General features: G+C 38.5%; 1 pseudogene; it reads left to right on the top strand.

Annotated features, from left to right (window-relative positions):
• Positions 1-290: 290 nt before the first annotated feature.
• On the top strand, positions 291-865 carry LOC108517537 (divergent paired-related homeobox-like; annotated as a pseudogene).
• The last annotated feature ends 6387 nt before the right edge of the window (positions 866-7252 follow it).

Here is a 7252-nt window from a genome sequence, read left to right as displayed (position 1 = left end):
GATAATATACTACAAAAACTAGTAAAGACATAGAAGACTTAAACAAGGTAATGAACAAGTAAGTTTTGTTGGTCATTTATAGAACTTTGTACCCTTACACAGTCTTTTTAAGCACACATATAACATCTACAAAAACTAATGACTATCTGGTACATAACGCATGTCTCAACAAATTCAAACTAATCCAAATCTCACCCATCACATATTCCTTACTAAAATGTAATTGTCAGTTAAAAAAAAAAGAGTCATGATCCCTGGACCTGAACCCAGGCACACATCTGGATTGAAGCATGCCAGGCTCAGAGGATCTGTGTAAAGGCGAGGACCAGATGCATTCACACAGGAAACGAACCATGTTCACTAAGAAGCAACTGGAAGATCTGAACATCTTGTTCAGTGAGAACCCATACCCAAACCCCAGCCTTCAGAAATAAATGGCCTCGAAAATAGACATACACCCAACAGTACTGCAGGTCTGGTTCAAGAATCACAGAGCAAAACTCAAGAAAGCCAAATGCAAGCATATTCATCAAAACAAGAAACTCCACAACCGCCAGTACCAGAGGGTGGGGTTACCACCAGAGTCAGCCCGAGAAATGCAGACACACTACCCAGATTGCCCAGTGCTGCTCACCCGATCGGCCTGGTGTACACGGGTCAACGAGTCCCTTCATTCCAGCTCATCCTGTACCCCAACCTCAAGGTCCCTGCAAATGACTTCGCTGGCCACAGAATAGTCCATTTTGGCTGCTGCCAAGATCCTAATATATATTGCCTCTACCCCATTTTGGAATCCCAAGTTTGCGCTCCAAGCTTCCATGCTGGATCTTCTGCCTGTTCATCTCTCCAAAGTCGAGAGAGATGATAAATACAAAAAAAAGAGATGATAATTACAAAAAAGAAAAAAAAAAGTCATTTCCCTATGTTAGGAAATGTAAAAATATGCAAATAATTATAATTGAGTAGTAAAGAAAATAATACATACAAAACTTGTAGGAATTAGGAAACGTGGTATAGTAAGGGAAATATATAGCCTTAAATATTTATACTGAAAAGAAGAAAGTTTAATACAAATAAGCTAAGCACCAAACTTAAGCCAGGAAAAGAAATTAAGAATAAAATGAGAATGAATTCAAAGAACAGAGAAAGAAGATTTAAAAAGAGCAGAAATTAGTTAATTAAATAAGAGAATGCATCTAAATAGCCCAAAATTAGCAAGTCTCTAGTGAGGCTGATCAAGAATAGAAAAAAAAAAAAAACAAAACATTAACATTAGGGAAAAAAATGAGATGTTAAATACAGAGATTAAAAGAAATATTGAAAGAATGATAAAGAGTAGTTCAAACCAGAGATTGGCAAACTTTTTCTTAAAAGACCAGACAGTAAATGTTTTTGGCTTGGGGTTCATACCTTCTCTGTCATAACTACTCATCTCTGCATTTATAGCACTAAAGCAACCAGACAATATGATTAGGTGTGGCTATATTCCAGTAAGATTTTATTTAGAAAAAGAGGCAGGCAGCCTGTGACAGGCCATAGTTTACTGAGTCCTGCTTTATGCCAATAAACTTGCTATTTTAGATGATATTTCCTAGAAAAAATATAATTAACAAAAAATTAGTCAAGAAGAAATTTGAAACCTGAATAGAGCAGTAATCATTAAAGAAACTAAGTTAAAATCTTCCCAAAAAGAAACATCAGGCTTGATGAACTGTTTCAAATTTTGGAAGAACAGAACTGTCTCCATCTTATACAAATGATTCCAGAACACGGAAAACAAAGAGAATACTTTCCACCTTCTCTTTTTTTTGAGACAGGGTCTGGCTCTGTCGCCCAGGCTGGAGCGCAGCAGCACAATATTGGCTCACTGCAACCTCCGCCTCCCAGGCTCAAGCAATCGTCCCACCTCAGCCTCCAGGGTAGCTGGGATTGCTACAGGAACACACCACCAGGCCCAGCTAATTTTTTTATTTTTTGTAGGGACGAAATTTTGCCATATTGCCCAGGCTGCTCTTGAACTCCTGAGCTCAAGTGATCTGCCTGCCTCGGCCTCCCAGAGTGCTGGGATTACAGGCGAGAGCCACCGCACCCAGCCATTCCGTCTCTTGAAACAAGTAAAAGTTTGACACGAAAACAGATAAGCATACGTAATTAGATTAGCCAGATAACTTCAGCAATGTATTTAAAAAGACAACTGTACCACAGCACTAACAGAATTTTCCACGATAATGGAAATGTTCTGTAATTTCTGTTTTTCCAATATTATAGACATAACCACAGTTAGTACTTGAAATGTAGCTAGTGGTTACTATGTTGGCCAGTGTAGCTATATCACACAACCAAGCCTGGTTTATTCTAATAACGCAAGGTTGGTTTACTATCAGAAAAATTTATTATCATTCACCACACCAACAGAAAGAAGAAAACTATGTCAACAAATGTAGAAAACAGTACCCATTTGTTAAAAACAACAATAAAAGAAAATGTTTACCTGACAAAGGTTATCTACCCAAAACTAACATCAAACATCATTCTTAATGTTGAAACACATCAAGTACTTCCTCTAAAGCCAGAAACAATCAGAATCCCGTCATCACTACCACTTTTTACAAGTTACCAAAGGACAATGGTCAGCACACTAAGAAAAGAAAAAGAAATCAACAACATAAGGATTGGAAAGAAACTACAGTCTCATTACTTGCAGGAGATAGTACTGTCTATACAAAAACTCAAAAAATTAGTATTGTAAAAATTAAAACTTAGCAAGGTGGACAAAAAAAATCTGTTTCAGGCGGGCGTGGTGGCTCAAGCCTGTAATCCCAGTACTTTGGAAGGCCGAGACGGGCGGATCATGAAGTCAGGAGATCGAGACCATCCTGGTTAACACGGTGAAACCCCGTCTCTACTAAAAAAATACAAAAAACTAGCCGGGCGAGGTGGTGGGCGCCTGTAGTCCCAGCTACTCAGGAGGCTGAGGCAGGAGAATGGCGTAAACGTGGGAGGCGGAGCGTGCAGTGAGTTGAGATCCGGCCACTGCACTCCAGCCTGGGCGACAGAGCGAGACTCTGTCTCAAAAAAAAAAAAAAAAAAAAAAATCTGTTTCTTTTCCATATATCCGCCAAAGCAGCTGAAAATGTAATTTTACACCAAAAGTTTATTATAAGATACATTTTAAAATCTAACCAGGGCCGGGCACATTGGCTCATGACTGTAATCCCAGCACTTTGGGAGGCCAAGGCAGGTGGATCACCTGAGGTCACAAGTTCAAAACCAGCCTGGCCAATATGATGAAACACTGTCTCTATTAAAAATACAAAAATTGGCTGGGTGTGGTTGCGGGCCCCTGTAATCCCAGCTACTAGGGAGGCTGAGGCAGGAGAATCACTTGAACTCAGGAGGCAGAGGCTGCAGTGAGCCAAGACCGCACCATTGCACTCCAGCCTAGACAACAAGAGCAAAACTCCATCTCAAAAAAAAAAAAAAATTTAACCAAAGATGTCGCAGACCTATGTGGAGAAAATTACTATATTCTGGGTGCCATGTAACAATTTCAGTCAACAACAAACCATATATAATGGTGGTCTCATAAGATTATAATAGAGCTGGAAAATTCCTATCATCTTGTGACATCATAAATCATCATGATATCATACTTTTTTTGAAATAAATTTAACATAGCCTAATTGTACAGTGTTTATGAAATCTACGGTAGTGTACAGTAATGTCCTAGGCCTTCACATTCACTCACCACCACTCACTCACTGACTCACCCAGAGAAATTTCTAGTCCTGCAAGTTCCATTCATAGTAAGTACTCTACATTTATCTTTTATACCATATTTTTACTGTACCTTTTGTATGTTTAGATATGCAAATACCACTGTGTTACAATTGCCTATGGTATTCAGAACAGTAACATGCTGTACAGATTTGTGGTTTAGGAGCAACAGGCTACACCATATAGCCTATGTACACTCTACCATGTTCACATAGTGAATAAACTGCCTAACGAAGCATTTCTCAGAATGTACCCCTGTTGTTAAGTGACATGTAACTCTAACTATGTTTATATCATAAAGATGCTCAATACCATAAAGATGTCAACTCTCCCCCAACAGGGTACCTCAAAGACCTTAGCACCAAATTTTTAAATCACTTGGACATGCAAAGAGCCAAACAACTTCTGAAATACAGGGTAGGGGGATTTGCCCTGCCAGACAGTGAGATTTGTATAAAGCTATAATAATTAAGGAAGTGTGGTATGACGGTGAAGACAATTAGGCTGCAAAACAGAACTGAGTCCAGAAACAGATTCACACGTATATGGAAACTTGATTATGAGAGTTCATTCTGCACATCACTGCAGAAAAGATGGACTCTAAAGAATGAGGTTGTGAAAACTATCCATACAGCAAAAAATAAGTATCAATCCCTGTTCCACTACTGGTGGGGAAAAAAGAAAAAAAGCAAACCCCAGTGGACTGAAATGAAAGACAAAGCTTTAAAACAGGAGACTATTTTAATTACCCAAGTTTGAAGAGATGACTTCTTAAACAAAAGTAAATATAAATAAATACATGAATGCCCATATAAACCATAAAAGACCTCACTACATTAAGACCGTTTTTCACAAGACACCAAAAAAAGTAAAATTATTAACTTCAACAAGAGAGAAGGTACATGAGGGATATGTTCCAAGACCACCAGTGGATGCCCGAAACATACAGTACTGAATCCTATATACACAGCTGGTTTTTTATACATATACAGTAATGGGCCAGTAGTATTACACTGGACGGGTAACTGGACAAAGGAATAATTCACACCCTGGACAGGATGGAGCAGAATGGCATGTGATTTCATCATACCACTCAGAACAGTGGGTACCTTAGAACAAGAATTGTTTAATTATAACAATTTTCCACTTAGTATTTTCAGACCATGGTTGACCACAGGTAACTGAAATCATTGAAAACAAAATCTCAGGTAGGACTATTGTATCTGCAACTCACAAAACTGATTTTTTTTTAAAGTTAGTGAATTCAAGTTAGTAGAATATATCCCCTCCAAAATTCTGGTGTTGAAACTTAACAACCAATGTTGTAGTAGTATTGAGAGGCTGGGGCCTGAGTGCTTAGGCCACAAGGTCTCCTCCCTTACGAATGGGATTAGGTCCTTAAAAAAGCGGCTCCTAGCAGCCAGCGTTTGGCTATCTGGCCCTTCCACCTTCCTTCCACCATATGAGAACACAGCATTATTCACCTCTGGAGGATGCAGCCCTTACCAGACTACACAATCTGCTGGTGCCTTCATCTTGGATTTCCCAGCCTCCAAAACTGTGAGAAATACATTTCTGCTTTTTATAAAAAATTACCTAGCCTTAGGTATTTTGTTAAAGCAGCACCATGGGACTAAGTTAGTAGCCAGAATATATAAAGAACATACATAATGATGAAAAACACAACCCAACAGTAAGAATGGCACACTGCAAAAGCAGAAATATCCGATCAACACCTGACATGTTGTACCCCTCTCATTTGTAATGAAAAGAATACAAATTAGGACCACAATGAGGATTTCACACCCACTGAATTAGCAAAAACTGAAACAGATAGTGCCATTACTAAGCCAGATACCAGCAAGGGAAGCAGAAATGCCACAGCCGGTTTAAACTACTCTTATTTAACCCCAGCCTCCTCTGAAGCAAACTGGCCCTGAATACCTATAAAAAATCTGAGTTATATTTGCAAGAAACAAGTGGGAGAATAGCTATTAAATTAAAAAAAAAAAAACAGGATTTGCCACAGTGGTCTCTTCCTTTCCAATATTTACATATCTTATTTATGTCATATTTTTCTATTCCCAAGATATCCAAAACAGTATGTCTATGTTGTAGATATGTATGTGGCTACCTCTCCCACAACCATTATACCTCTCTCTGATAATGTAACTACAATAAATTTAGGGAAGTACTAACAAGTAACTCTGTAAGTCGTGCTAACCAGTAGCCAAGACAGGATAATTTCATCGCCCTAAATTATATTAAATAAATGGCTTAGGATAAAACAGATTTAAGCTGATTGGAATAAGACAATTCTTCTAGCCAGAGGTTATTTATTCAGAGGTGGTCTGACCGTAGCTCAGAAATTTGTTTTGGATGAGACACGTAATATGGACGCAATTTCACTGTCTCACTACTGGGAGAGCTCTCTTTTGCACATGAGTTCTCTACGCAAAGACTGCCAACGTCAGAGAAACTATTAATAGATGAATTACAATAATAGGTAAAAGAAGAAAATGCACAGGATCATCTAAACTATTTATTATTCCTGACTTTAATCCCTTAGAAAAAATCAGGAAGAGAAGGAAAATTCTTTATTATGATAAATATTACTTTTCAGATATAAAGAGTAAACTTACAAACACTATGGCGTTTCCACTAGGACAACTAAAAAATGAGAGTGCTCGCAATATGTTAGGATTCTTGAATTGTTAAGGAACAAAATTCTGCAGTTCAACTACCTTCAACAAAATTAAAAAAAAAAAAAAAAAAGGCTATATTGTCTCCGGTAAATAAATAATCCCACGGTAGAGAAGGCTTCAGCATGGTTCCAACAATGTTCCTGGCCCCATTTCTGTCCAGTTCCCTTGGATTAGATATCAGGCAATGGCAACTTGGGCTACATTTTCTTGTATTTATATGCAGAAGTAGGCAAAACAGCAAAATACTGAAAATACCCACATGCCTTTCAATAGAAAAGTTACATATTTCTTGGTAACATCATAAAATGATGAAGCATTTTATGTGCTGGCTCAAAGTCCAAAATGCATCACTAAATTGAAAAGGCAAAATAGTATCCATAGTATAATCCCATTTGTGTTTTAAAGTATAAAAAATTTTAAAGAGAAGGGAGGGGCCAGGCACAGTGGCTCACGCCTGTAATCCCAGCACTTTGGAAGGTCAAGGCGGGTGGATCGCCTGAGGTCAGGAGTTCGAGACCAGCCTGGCCAACATAGTGAAACCCCATCTCTACCAAAAATACAAACAATTAGCTGGGTGTGGTGGTGGGCAGCTGTAATCCCAGCTACTAGGGAGGCTGAGGCAGGAGAATCACTTGAACCCAGGAGGCAGAGTTGCCAGTGAGCCAATATCGCATCATTGCACCCCAGCCTGGGCAACAAGAGTGAAACTCCATCTCAAAAAAAAAAAAAACAAAAACATTTTCAATGCTTTTACGTTTGTAAAATAAACC

Source organism: Rhinopithecus bieti, unplaced genomic scaffold, assembly GCF_001698545.2.
Source record: "Rhinopithecus bieti isolate Rb0 unplaced genomic scaffold, ASM169854v2 scaffold_41745, whole genome shotgun sequence".
In the NCBI taxonomy this organism is placed as follows: domain Eukaryota; kingdom Metazoa; phylum Chordata; class Mammalia; order Primates; family Cercopithecidae; genus Rhinopithecus; species Rhinopithecus bieti.
The sequence above is the reverse complement of the archived record's forward strand: the minus strand, read 5'-3'. Positions and strand labels throughout refer to the sequence as shown.